Source organism: Gracilinanus agilis, chromosome 1 (genome assembly GCF_016433145.1).
Source record: "Gracilinanus agilis isolate LMUSP501 chromosome 1, AgileGrace, whole genome shotgun sequence".
Taxonomy (NCBI): Eukaryota; Metazoa; Chordata; class Mammalia; order Didelphimorphia; family Didelphidae; genus Gracilinanus; species Gracilinanus agilis.
The window spans coordinates 284,963,316-284,977,203 of record NC_058130.1 but is presented as its reverse complement, the minus strand read 5'-3'; the positions used below and the strand labels follow the sequence as shown (position 1 = coordinate 284,977,203).

The following is a 13,888-nucleotide window of genomic DNA, read 5'->3' as shown; positions in this document are numbered from 1 at the left end:
TGGTGTTGATTCTGCTACTAATTAGTTATGTGACCTTGGGGCTCACATTTAGCCATTTTTCTTTTTGGGTTCCAGTTTCTTCATCAATAAAATGAAGAGGTTACTGAAGCAAAACAAAAAAAAGGTTATTCATGCAAAGACATTCATGGCAAGATTATTTATAATAACAAAATTAGTTTGGAAATGTAGTGAATAGGTGCAATCAAAAAAAGAAACTGCAAAAAGGCTAACTGTGGAATTTCTGGCAGTTAAGAGGGTTTAGAACCCTGACTAAGGGCAGTTGATCCCAGAGGCTTCAACAGAGCAGAAGAGCCAACTGAGTTCTGTCTTTGGGCTGAAACCTGACCTTGAATCTGTGCCTTTTCTCTTGAGATTTTGTAGCTTAGCTAATTCCTCTGGATCTCCCTGACCTTCCCTACTCCATTCCCCATTTCCTTTCCTAATTTCCTGTGGGTTTTGGGAGAAAGGTGGATTTGGGTGGTAGCAATCAAACTTTGAAGGCTTAGTTTTCCCCATAGACAAGCAGGGCTTACCCTTGATACAAATTATCTCCTGATTTGTTGTGTATAACTTCCCTAACCTTAAAGGCAACAAAGCCTCCCGGGACTAAGTGGGAGCAGGCTCTTGCTCAGTCCACCCCATTCCTGTGTCCCTCCCCCACCTGGAGCTTTTCTCTAGGTGGTTGTTAGAGAAACCTTGTATCCCTCTGTCCTTTATAGTCAACCCTGAAACTTAATAAACCCTGTTGTCATTTAATCAAACCCTTTACTAAATCATTGGTTGAATGATAAAAGAGGGATAAGGAATAGTTTCTCTTTGGGTCCTGAGGGGAGTTGGAGGTGTCCATCTTGGAGGAAGTGGTGATCTCTATACTTCCTCTGAGAAGCCCTTCTATTTCACAGACAGGGAAGAGCCTTGGGATTCTGTCTTTGTGAACCTGAGAAACTGACTAGAAAGCCCTTTAGTTAGTTTCAAATCATTTCTGACTGGCCCTAACCTTTTGTCTATAGAAGTGCCCTTCCTACCTGAAAGGATTCAACCTGATTCACTTCTGTGTCCTCTGTTTCAAGTCTGTATACCCAGTCTGTGTCTCCCTGTTGCAGCTGCCTGCCCAACTACTTCATCATCTCATCTTGCCACTCATACTTCATCATCTTATATTTCCCTAAACTCAGTCATTCCCTTACATCTCCTACCACCTCAATTTACTACCTCCACCATTGTACCCTCCTTTCCCACCTATTGACTTAGGGTCCCATGGACCATGGTATTAAAAAAGAAAAAATATATATAAAATGAAAAAAAGTAAGGCATGTATCAACACTAATTTAAATTGTGTAGGAATGTATGCCTGTATTTTTAATAAGACTTGAGGATAATTAGAAGCACATTAAGTAAAGCTTAAGGTACATTAGTTATGTTCTTACATAAAGTTATTTAATCTATTGTTTATTAAAATAATTGATCTTTTAAATCCCTTCCAGCTCTAAACTTCTATTACTTAGATCTCCTTTTTTTTGGAGCTAAACTTCTAGACTGGAGGAGGAATATATATTCCCATGGATATTTTAAAATTAATGGAATAACATTTATTATTAACCAAAAATAGATTGAAAATGTAAAAGAAAAGGTGAAGTTAGATCTCAATATTGTAGTTAGGTACATGTTTGTTCTTTAAGCCTGACGGGCTCCTTTATCTTTTTTTTTTCTGTCTCTTGGTCTCTCTGCATCTCTTAGAAGTATCTTTTAAAGATTTATAAATGATTCATGAGCTACCTTTCTGATCTGGCATTGTCTTAGGAAAATCATTTAAATCAAGAACCATTAAAGGTCTGAAAAGACATTGTTCAGGAAGACCAAAGCATTTGAACTTAGATGCATTTGGATCCCAATGAATTTGACTAGAGAGCAACCAAAATTTTTTTTTGTGACATTATCTTGACTAGTGAACATCCATAGAGTTGATTCACAATTGGACAATAAATAGCCAGGACTTTTCTCCTTCCCCAGTATGATCTTCCTGATCTCCTACATCCAGTTCTTCCTCCCACCTCTTACCCGATTCCTTGTTCCCTGTCTGATACTTGAATTCCTTTCCCCACAGACATCTCAGAATCTTCCACTTTTTTATTGAGATAAAGTAATGCTGTTGAGAGTAATGATGGGATTAGGAAGCTAGCCCAAGTAGAGAATCAAAGAAATAGATACTGTATGCCCAGAAAGGCATATCCTCTCCCAGACACAGACTCTTCTTCACATGGTTGGTTTCCAAATGTTTTATTTTCAGTTCATCATTGATTCCCCAAATTGACACCATTCTTCAAGAGTATTCTATATTATTATGTTTCTTGGGTCAAGGCTATCTTCCATTCTTCTAATTTCTATTCTCCTTCATTTACTCTCCAAAGACAAAAAAAAGTTACCAGGATTCATGGCTCCACATTAAATGAAGGCTGAGTTTTTTTCAGTTTAATTTCCCTGGGTACCTACTGTGCTCTAGACATAGTATTGATATAATAAATGTTTGGTGAAGGAATAAGTGGAAGCAGGAGGAAAAAGCAAGCAAAACCAGGCAAGTTCAGTGAATACCTTTTCCACCTTTTCTTCACAAATACTTGCTGCAGAAGAAAATATCTTTTGCTAAATAGCATGTGCTCTGTTTTCTAAGTGAACCTACATCTCAAAGAAAATAAGTCCTTTGGGTAAAAAGTTGAGATGTTTCCAGATTTTATCACTTAATTATTCACATTGCAGCAAAATAGAATTTTCTCAAACCTTTCATATTCCAAATGTATTGGAAAGCAAAAGTTCATTATATTCTGAAAGTGATAGTTCACATGAGCAAGTTGTTAGTATAGTAACAATATAGCAAGTAGAGTATTCTATAGTTAGTACAAGTGTCCCTAAAGGGAATATGTAGGATAGGGAGAGAGTTTGAATAACTAGCACATTCCTCCTACATATGCTATGCATTTTAAAGGCACAAAAGTTTCTTGCCAAAGTGTTTTAGATTTGTTCACTTTCACAAAAGTGATGAATTGATGCAAAAGAGATAACACAGGATACTGATTGGGTTGTTTTCTCTATTAGAGAAATATATTGTGAGTTTCGTTTGTGCTATTAATTTCATGAAGTTTAATAATATGCATTTGCAAGAGGAATCCAAATACTTAAACATCCTAATGTCATTTATCTTTTCCTCTGTAGATTCTGCAAAAACAGACATAATATGGTTCAATGTGAAGAAATTTTCTGGGTCCAATAACCTAGATTATAGAATATGAGAGATATAAAAAGGGCTAATTCCATCACTTTATATGGGATTTAGAGAGATAATGAAATGATAACTTACATTTCATAGAATCCTAACATTTACAGCAATTCAAAGTGGTTTATCCAGTTTTCACATGAAGATTTAGAGTGGAAGGAAACTTGCTATCTCCTATTTCATACATCCTATTTCACCTTTGAATAGCTCTACTTGTTTAGTGTAGAACCTACATAGCACAAGTGGTTAGAGATCTAATCTGGCCTAGTCCATATTTAGAGGGACTATTTTTCTTCCTTTGGGGATTGGGGGAATGGGGAGGGTGATATAAGAGCCATGAAAGTCATGCTGCAAATCTATATGGGAAGGTGGGGAAGGTAAGGTCCAGGCCTGCCAAGTCCAGGTGATCTCTCTTTCAAACTCCAATAGGAATATCACTATGTTTATATCTAATTATATCTGTGACCCCTCAAATATCTCCACTCTAATGGCATGAATCTGAGTTTAGAAGGAAAGCTGTTTCCCAGATTACTCTTTTTAAAAATTTTAAACATTTATTAATATTCATTTTTAACATGGTTACATGATTCATGCTCTTACTTTCCCCTTCACCCCCTGCACTCCCCCACTCACCCATGGCCGATGCACATTTCCACTGGTTTTAACATGTGTCATTGATCAAGACCTATTTCCAAATTGTTAGTTGCATTGGTGTGGTAGTTCCAAGTCCACATCCCCAATCATGTCCACCTCAACCCATATGTTCAAGCAGTTGTTTTTCTTTTGTTTCCTTTTCTGCAGTTCTTCCTCTGAATGTGGGTAGCATTCTTTGCCATAAATCCCTCAGAACTGTCCTGTGTCATTGCTTTCTGCTGGTACAGAAGTCCATTACATTCGATTTTACCATAGTATATCAGTCTCTCTATACAATGTTCTTCTGGCTCTGCTCCTTTTGCTCTGCATCAGTTCCTGGAGGTCTTTCCAGTTCACATGGAATTCCTCCAGTTTATTATTCCTTTTAGCACAATAGTATTCCATCACCAGCATATACCACAATTTGTTCAGCCATTCCCCAATTGAAAGACATACCCTCCTTCTCCAGTTTTTTGCCACCACAAAAAGCTTAGCTATAAATATTTTCATACAAGTCTGTTTATCTATGATCTCTTTGGGGTACAAACCCAACAATGGTATGGCTGGATCAAAGGGCAGGCATTCTTTTATAGCCCTTTGAGCATGATTCCAAATTGCCAGCCAGAATGGCTAGATCAGTTCACAGCTCCACCAGCAATGCATTAATGTCCCAATTTTGCCACATCCCTTCCAGCATTCATTACTCTCCCCTTCTTTCATTTTAGCCAATCTGCTAGATGTGAGGTGATACCTCAGAGCTGTTTTGATTTGCATTTCTCTAATTATTAGAGATTTAGAACACTTTCTCATACTTTTTATTATTATTTCTGATACTTTTTATTTCTTTATCTGAAAATTGCCTGTTCATGTCCCTTGCCCATTTATCAATTGGGGAATGGCTTGATTTTTTTATACAATTTGTTTAACTCCTTGTATATTTGAGTAATTAAACCCCTGTCAGAGTTTTTTGTTATAAAGATTTTTTTCCCAATTTGTTGTTTCCCTTCTGATTTTGACTACATTGTTTTTGTTTGTACAAAAGCTTTTTAGTTTAATATAATCAAAACCATTTAATTTACATTTTTTAATTTTCTCTAACTCTTGCTTGGTTTTAAAATCTTTCCTTTCCCAGAGATCTGACAAGTATACTATTCTATGTTCACTTAACTTATTTATAGTTTTCCTCTTTATATTCAAGTCATTCACCCATTCTGAATTTATCTTGGTGTAGGGTGTGAGATGTTGATCTAAACCTAATCTCAACCATATTACTTTCCAAATTTCCCAGCAGTTTTTGTCAAATAGTTTATGTCCCAAAAGTTGGGCTCTTTAGGTTTATCATACACTATAAACTGTCTTGCTGATGTCATTTACCCCAAGTCTATTCCACTGATCCTCCCTTCTGTCTCTTAGCCAGTACCATATTGTTTTGATGACTGATGCTTTATAGTATAGTTTAATATCTGGTACTGGTAGGCCCCCTTCCTTCACATTTTTTTTCAGTATTTCCCTTGATATTCTTGATCTTTTGTTATTCCAAATGAATTTTGTTATAGTTTTTCCTAATTCATTAATGAAGATTTTTGGTAGTCTGATAGGTATGGCGCTAAATAGGTAAATTAATTTGGGTAGAATGGTCATTTTTATTATGTTAGCTCGTCCTACCCATGAGCAAGCAATGTTTTTCCAATTGTTTAGATCTAGTTTTATTTGTTTGGAAAGTGTTTTGTAGTTGTTTTCGTATAATTGCTGTGTTTGTTTTGGTAGATAGATTCCCAAGTATTTTATATTGTCTAGGGTGATTTTAAATGGTGTTTCTCTTTTTACCTCTTGCTACTTTAATGTGTTGGAAATATATAGAAATGCTGATGATTTATGTGCATTTATTTTGTGTCCTGCAACTCTGCTAAAGTTGTTGATTATTTCTAGAAGCTTCTTAGTTGATTCTCTAGGATTTTTTAAGTAGATCATCATATCATCTGCAAAGAGTGATAGCTTAGTCTCCTCATTGCCTATTTTAATACCTTCAATTTCTTTTTCTTCTCTAATTGCTACTACTAGTGTTTCCAGTACAATGTTAAATAACTGAGGTGATAATGGGCGTCCTTGTTTCATTCCTGATTTTATTGTGAATGCTTCTAATTTATCCCCATTGCAGATGATGTTTGTTGATGATCTTAGTTATATACCATTTATTTTTTTTTAGGAAAGGCCCTTCTATTCCTAAACTTTCTAGTGTTTTCAATAGGAATTGGTGTTGTATTCTGTTGAAGGCTTTTTCAGCATCTATTGAGATAATCATGTGGTTTTTGTTGGTTTGCTTCTTGATATGGTCAATTATGTGAATGGTTTTCCTAATGTTGAGCCATCTTTGCATTCCTTTTATAAATCCTACCTGATCATAATGAATAACTTTCATTATCACTTGCTGGAGTCTTTTTGCTAGTATTCTGTTTAAGATTTTTGCATGGTCTATAGTTTTTTTTCTATCATATAACATAACTTGTTCAGCCATTCTCAAATTGATGTATATTATCCTCTCAGCTTCCAGTTCTTTACCACCAGAAAGAAAGCTGCTGTGAGTATTTTGACATATTTAGGTTATTTTACATCTTTTTTTTAATATCCCCTGTGTTTAGCCAGGCAGCACATTGTAAATCCTGAAGAAATGTTTAGTGATTGATGACATCTGAAAAGGAGTATGGGATTAAATAGCAGAGATGCAGGCATCATTAGGATTTTTTGAAGGTAGGAAGAAATTGAATTAAAATAATACCTTTTGAAATAGTTAAAATTTATACAGTACTTATTATGTGTCAAAGCACTGGACAAAGTACTTAATAATATTATCTAATTTGGTCCTAATAACAACTTTAGGAAGTAGATGCTGTTATTATTTTCATTTTACAGATGAGGAAACAAAGGCAAAGAGGGGTTAAGTGAAGTACCTGCCCAGGGTCATACAGATAACAAGTGTCTTCAGCTGAATTTGTCTTCCTGACTTTAGACCTAGCCCTCCATCCACTGGACCAGCCTCCCCCCAATACTGGATATATTATTTGTCCATAAACTTTAAAATTGTTTTCATAACAAGTTCATGGATCCTTAAAAGCTGGGAGAATCCCTCATATAGCTCATCCTATAGAGATCACAGAATTTTAATGTCCGCAGCCATCTAGCCCCCAGATCTATTCCAGATCAGAACACCTACTACAAAAAAGAGGGCACCCATCTTTTACTTGAAGGTTTTCAGACAGGGGGCCCCCGAGTGAGCTGATTCCTTCTCTGGACACCTCTGATTGTTGGAAGCCTTTCCTATCCTCTAAAACAGGGGTCATCAACGTATGGCTCTCGAGCCATATCTGGCTGTTTTGAGGGCCAGATATGACTCTTTTTGCAGGAGCCATAAAGTCAATTTTTTTCAGGTGCTGTTATAGGAGCGTGCACTGTGAGCACTGACAGATGAACCGCAGCACAGTAACTAACAGTTTACGCATGACATCGTGCGTCATGTGATACATCAACGTCATGACGTGTAGTGCAGAAGTGCAATCAACCATGCAAAAGGCTAACTGCAGAATTTTTGGCAGTTGAGAGGGTTTAGAACCTTGACTAGAGGCAGTTGATCCAGGAGGCTCAGTCAGAGCAGAAGGGTCAATTGAGCTCGGTCTTTAGGCTGAAACCTGGTCTTGAATCTGTGCCTTTTCTCTTGAGATTTTGTAGCTTAGCTAATTCCTCTGGATCTCCCTGACCTTCCCTACTCCATTCCCCATTTTCTTTCCTAATTTCTTGTGGGTTTTGGGAGAAGGGTGGATTTGGGTGGTAGCAATCAAACTTTGAAGACTTAGGTTTTCCCCATAGACAAGCAGGGCTTACCCTTGATACAAATTATCTCCTGATTCATTGTGTATAACTTCCCTAACCTTAAAGGCAACAAAGCCTCCCAGGACTGAGTGGGAGCAGGCTCTTGCTCAGTCCACTCCATTCCTGTGTCCCTCCCCCACCTGGAGCTTCTCCCTAGGCGGTTGTTAGAGAAACCTTGTATCCCTCTGTCCTTTATAGTCAACCCTGAAACTTAATAAACCCTGTTTTTATTTAATCAAACCTTTTGCTAAATCGTTGGCTGAATGATAAAAGAGGGATAAGGAGAGAAAGGAATAGTTTCTCTTTGGGTCCTGAGGGGAGTTGGAGGTGTCCATCTTGGAGGAAGTGGTGATCCCTATACTTCCTCTGAGAAGCCCTTCTATTTCACAGACAAGGAAGAGCCTTGGGACTCTTTCTTTGTGAACTTGAGAAACTGACTAGAAAGCCCTTTAGTTAGTTTCAAACCATTTCTGACTGGCCCTAACCTTTTGTCTGTATAAGTGCCCTTCCTACCTGAAAGGGTTCAGCCTGTTTCCCTTCAGTGTCCTCTGTCTCAAGCCTGTATACCCAGTCTGTGTCTCCCTGTTGCAGCTGCCTGCCCAACTACCTCATCCTCTTCCCTTGCCGCTCATTATATTTCAATGTCTTATATTTCCCTAAACTCAGCCATTCCCTTACATCTCTCCTACCACCTCTATCTACTACCTCCACTATTATACCCTCCTTTCCCACCTACTGACTTAGGGACCCACAAATCTCATCCACGTTCTTTATTCCCTTATTACAGACGTCACACGTCACGTACCTTTCGGTACCGCGACTATCTTCTAAGATAGAAGGCCCCCTCATTGATATTGCCACACAAGACGAATCCTGGTCTTTAGTTTGGCTTGGTAGGTGTGCTGTGTGTTCCTCCTTATGCCCTCTTTTTACTCTTTCCACACTTGTTACTGACGTCTTGGGGTTCTGTATAGTGATTGATCACTTTTGTCTATATTCTCTACCCCTCTGCCTCTGATTTACATGGCTTTATCTCAGTGCATATATACATTTACAATTCTTTCTCACTTTTTTTTACCTATTCTGCTGCTTTATTTATTTTTCAGTGAGGACATTGCCTTGTTTGTTACCCCTCTGCCTCTAATTTACATGGCTTTATCTCAGTGTATTTATACATTTACAATCCATCCCTGGAACTGTCTCACTTGTTTAACCTATTCTGCTGCTATATTGATCTTTCAGTGAGGACACTGCCTTGTTTGTTACCTCTATTCATGGGGTCTGCACATGGAATTGTTATTTTTTTTAACTTTTCTACCTGCTCTTAAAGAGGAATTATAGTCAGATTACATCTTTATGTATGCTTCATTAGTGAGAAGCATTTCTCCCCAGTAGTTGTTTTATTTGATACAGAATGATTGAGTAGGCAGCACTGATAAATGACTGTACCAGGAAATGTGTGTGATGTGTCCTGGCCAGTTTTCCATGAAAAGGTACCCTCCTCCCCACTACTTAATAATGCCTGCACACAAGTCATGTTATTTTCTGTAATCTCCTGATAATTTATGTGGCCAAATGGCTTAACCAGCAGGCCGGCAGCTTTTTCTTCTCCTGTCGCCTGACTCTGAGAGAGGGAGAGGAAAAAGTATTCTTCCATGAATTTTTCTCTCTTTATTTCAGCAATTTTCTTAGTGTAAAGGAGTTTTACATGTATTGTGCAGTTATATCAGTATTATAGTGCCCCATTAAGTCTTGTTTTTTGATTAATAAAATAGCTTGAATTGGATGTTCAACAGGCCCTTGCTTGTATTTAACTACAAATTTTCTAATTAAACTGAACTGCACTTTCCTTCCTTTTAATAAAGTAGTCAGCTAACTAATTGCAGAAACTCTTTTATTGAAGAAGATGGCTAAAGGAAGAAGAGGAGTATTAAAGGATGATGAGTATTGTACTTTTCAGCAGAAATGGAGAAAGGAATTTGCCTTTGTGTAGAGAGCAGATTCTGCAGTGTATCTAATATGCAATGAAAAAATTTCATCAATGAAATGGTCAAATATAAAGTGACACTTTGACCTACGCCATACTACATTTGCATTGAAATATCCTGTGGGGGACAGCAGTAAGAAAGCATGTGAAGAGCTACTGTGCAGAGTGCAAGCTAGTCAGCAGCAACTCCGTGTTTGGACCCAACAAGGTGACTGGAATTCGGCTAGCTTTGCTGCTACTTTAGCAGTTGTGAGAAATGGAAAGCCACCAAAACATTCATGCTTGATGTTTCCAATGAACTTTTGATGACTTTTCAGATAAAGACAAGATAATCAAATGAATAAAAGGCATGCCTCTGTCGGCAAAAACTGTTCACAATCATACGATAATGATGACAATCAAATTGAGGAAACACAACTGAAGGACATAAATGAAGCACTATTCTTTTCTCCCACTGTGGATGAGTCAACAGATATAAGCCATTCATCCCAGTTCAGTGTGATTGCAAGGTATGTTGTCGGTGACACACTATGTGAGGAAAGTCTTGCTGTTTTGCCTTTGAAAGGGACAACAAGAGGGAAGGATTTCTTCAAGTCTTTCACTGAGCTCGCTAATGAAAAAAATATACCAATGGATAAACTTATTTCAGCGTGTACTGATGGTGCTCTGTGCATGGTGGGGAAAAACAGGATTCTTAGCGCTTCTTTGTGAACATGAAAAGAAACCCATCCTAAGTTTTCACTGCATCCTACATCAGGAGGAGCTTTGTGCTCAGATGTGTGGTATGCAGCTTGGTGAGGTGATGTCGCTGGTCATTCAGGTGGTCAATTTTATTGTTACCTGAGCTTTAAATGATCACCAGTTTAAAACACTGCTGGAAGAAGTTGGGGATAATTATCCTGGTCTGCTTCTGCACAGCAATGTGCATTGGTTGTCAAGAGGGAAGGTGCTCAACCATTTTGCAGCTGGTCTGAGCGAAATCCAGACTTTTCTTGAAATGAAATATGTCGAGCATCCTGAGTTAGCCAACACTGAGTGGCTCCTGAAGCTCTACTATCTTGTAGACATAACTCAACATCTGAACCTGCTCAGTGTGAAAATGTAAGGCGTTGGAAATACAGTCTTATCCCTTCAACAAGCAGTGTTTGCATTTGAAAATAAGCTAGAACTCTTCATCACTGAAATTGAAACAGGTCATTTACTATACTTTGAAAAACTGGGAGAGTTTAAAGATGCATGCACAACAAGTGACCATGCTCAACATCTTGATCTTCAGCTTTACATCTAATCTCCTGCAGTCATTCAAAGCGCGCTTTGGAGAATTTCATGAGCGCACTTCTCTTTTTAAGTTCATAACCCATCCACACAAGTGTGCAGTGGACAGTGCTGACCTGAGTTACATCCCCGGTGTCTCCATCAGAGATTTTGAGCTTTAAGCTTCTGATCTGAAGGCCTCAGACATGTGGGTGAATAAGTTCAAGTCACTGAATGAAGATTTGGAAAGACTTGCATGACAGCAAGCAGAGGTGGCAAGAAATCACAAGTGGGGAGAAATGAAAAATCTTCAACCTGCAGATCAGCTGATTGTCAAAACTTGGAACGCCCTTCCTGTCACATACAACACACAATGCAGCGTGTGAGTATTGCTGTACTAACAATGTTTGGCTCTACATATGCATGTGAGCAGTCTTTCTAACATCTAAAGAACATTAAGACCAACCTAAGATCATGTTTAACAGATGGAAGTCTCAATGCCTGCATGAAGCTTAACCTCACCACATTTCAACCACACTACAAATCTATCAGCAAAACCATGCAGCACCAGAAGTCACATTAATGGTAAGAAGTACTTTATTCATCATTGGTTAGCACATCATAACATTATTAAAATAGTTCAGAGACTTATTGTACTTTAAAAGTGTTGTTCTTATGTAAAATTCACATATTTACCTGTGTTCAGTGTTAAACATATTGTATTGCTCTCACAAAATTACATTTTTAAAAATCTGGTGTTTATGGCTCTCACGGCAAAAAAGGTTGCAGATGTCTGCTCTAAAAGCATCAACCTCCCTTTTTGCAGCACCCCAATACAACCCCCACCAAAGTCTCAGGGCTACATAGAACAAATCTAGTCTCTACCATGGGACAGCCCTTCCAGTCCAACAAAGACTGCATCTTTGAATCCAAAATGTTATCTCTTCCCTGAATCTTCTCTGGTTCAGGACACTTTGGTTTTCTTCAACCGGGTCCTCAAGGGACATGGATTCAAGGCTATTCACCACTGGAGATGTGGAGTGTTTTCCCTCCCTCTTTTTGAACCCCCATCCCTTAGAACAGTGCCTGGTACATTTGTCAATACTCAGTGGTTTTAAGTCATGTCTGACTCTTTGGGACCCCATTGGAGAATTTCTTGGAAAAGATATGGGAGTTAAGTCTTATCATTTCCTTCTCCAGATAATTTTACAGATGAGGAAACTGAGGCAAACAGGGTTAAGTGCCTTGCCCCGGGTCACACATTCTGAGGCTTAATTTGAATTCTATTTTGAATAATTTGAAACTCAAAATTTGAATTTTGGACTCTAGCCCCAAAACTTTATCCACTAAGCTACCTAACTAACCATATGTGCCAGGCACCTAGTAGGTGCATAATAAATGCTTATTCTTTGACTGATTTGTATCTCTGGCATTGAGTACAGTGCTTGCTTAGGCAGATACATGGCATAGTCCAGGCTGAGGCACAACTCACTTTACCTCATATACCTCCATTTCCTTCTATATAAAATGGGGATAATAACAGTGGCTACCTAACCGGGTTGTTAGGGTCAAATAAAATATTTTGAAACACTTAACACAGGGCTAAGCAAATAGTAGGTGCTCTATAAATGTTTATTCCCTTCCCCATCTATAATAAATGCTTCTTAACCAGCTATTCTGGTTTCTCTCCGATGGATACTCTTTAACTTATTCAGGGCTTTCATAAACACTGGTGCCTAGAACAAATCTTAAATTTCATGAGTTGCTGACTAATAAAGTGCTATGCATTCTACCACACTAATGCCACTAAGTTTTTACAGGATTTTGTGGAATTCAGAATTAAACATTCAGGTAGCTAAAATGGAAAGGCTCAATTCAGGCTTATTTTAAGAAATAAGAATGTGGGACATTCCTAAAGTGTCAGAGATGTTTTATTTGAGTTGTAGAACTGAAAGTGTTCAATAGTATCTTAAAATAATCTTTCTGCCTCATCTGAGAAAGTTTTCAATGCAAGTATTAAAGATTCAGGTAGCTATACAATGGAAGAATTCAGGGAGCTATAAGGGGAAGACTCAATTCAGGCTTATTCGGCAGAAATAAGGATATGGACCATTCCTACAGTGTCAGAGTTTTTGTATTTGTGTTGTAGAACCGAAAGTCTTCAACATTGTCTTCTTTGGGTTATGATAGTTAATTTAACAATGCAGAGAAACCAAGAATTGAGGATTCCTCCTATCAATGCAATACATTTCAGTTTGTTCTGAAGAAAAGAGGACTGTAGTCATTGCTAATGTGTAAGAGATACTTTCTTTGTGTTGTAAAAGGGAAACTATTCAATACCATCTTAAAAATATCATTCTGGTTGATTTGGGAACTTTTTAAATGGTAGAATTAAAGACTCACGTAGCTATAATGGAAAGACTCAATTCAGGCTTATTCTGAAGAAATAAGGCTGTGAAATGTTCTTAAAACGTCAGAAATGATTTATTTGTGTTTTAGAACCGAAAGTATTCAATAGTATCTTAATAGGATCATACTGGTTAATTTGGGAGCTTTTTAAATAGAAGAATTAAAGATCCATGTAGCTATAATGGAAGGATTAAGGGACTTATAATGGAAAGGCTCAATTCAGGCTTATTCTGAAGAAATAAGGATGCGGACCATTCTTACTATGTCAGAGTTGTTGTATTTGTGTTGTAGAACCGAAAGTCTTCAACATTGTCTTCTTTTGGTCATGATAGTTCATTTGGCAACACAGAGAAACCCAGAACTGAGGATTCGTCCTATCAGTGCAATTCATTTCTGTTTAATCTGATGAAATAAGGCTGTGCAACATTCCTAAAGTGTCAGATATGTTTTTTTCTGGTGTAGAACCAAAAGTA

The 13,888-nt window shown here is 37.8% G+C and overlaps 1 pseudogene; it reads left to right on the top strand.

Moving 5' to 3' along the window:
- Positions 1-7,429: 7,429 nt before the first annotated feature.
- Positions 7,430-13,888, top strand: part of LOC123250930 — a 9,379-nt pseudogene continuing 2,920 nt past the window's right edge.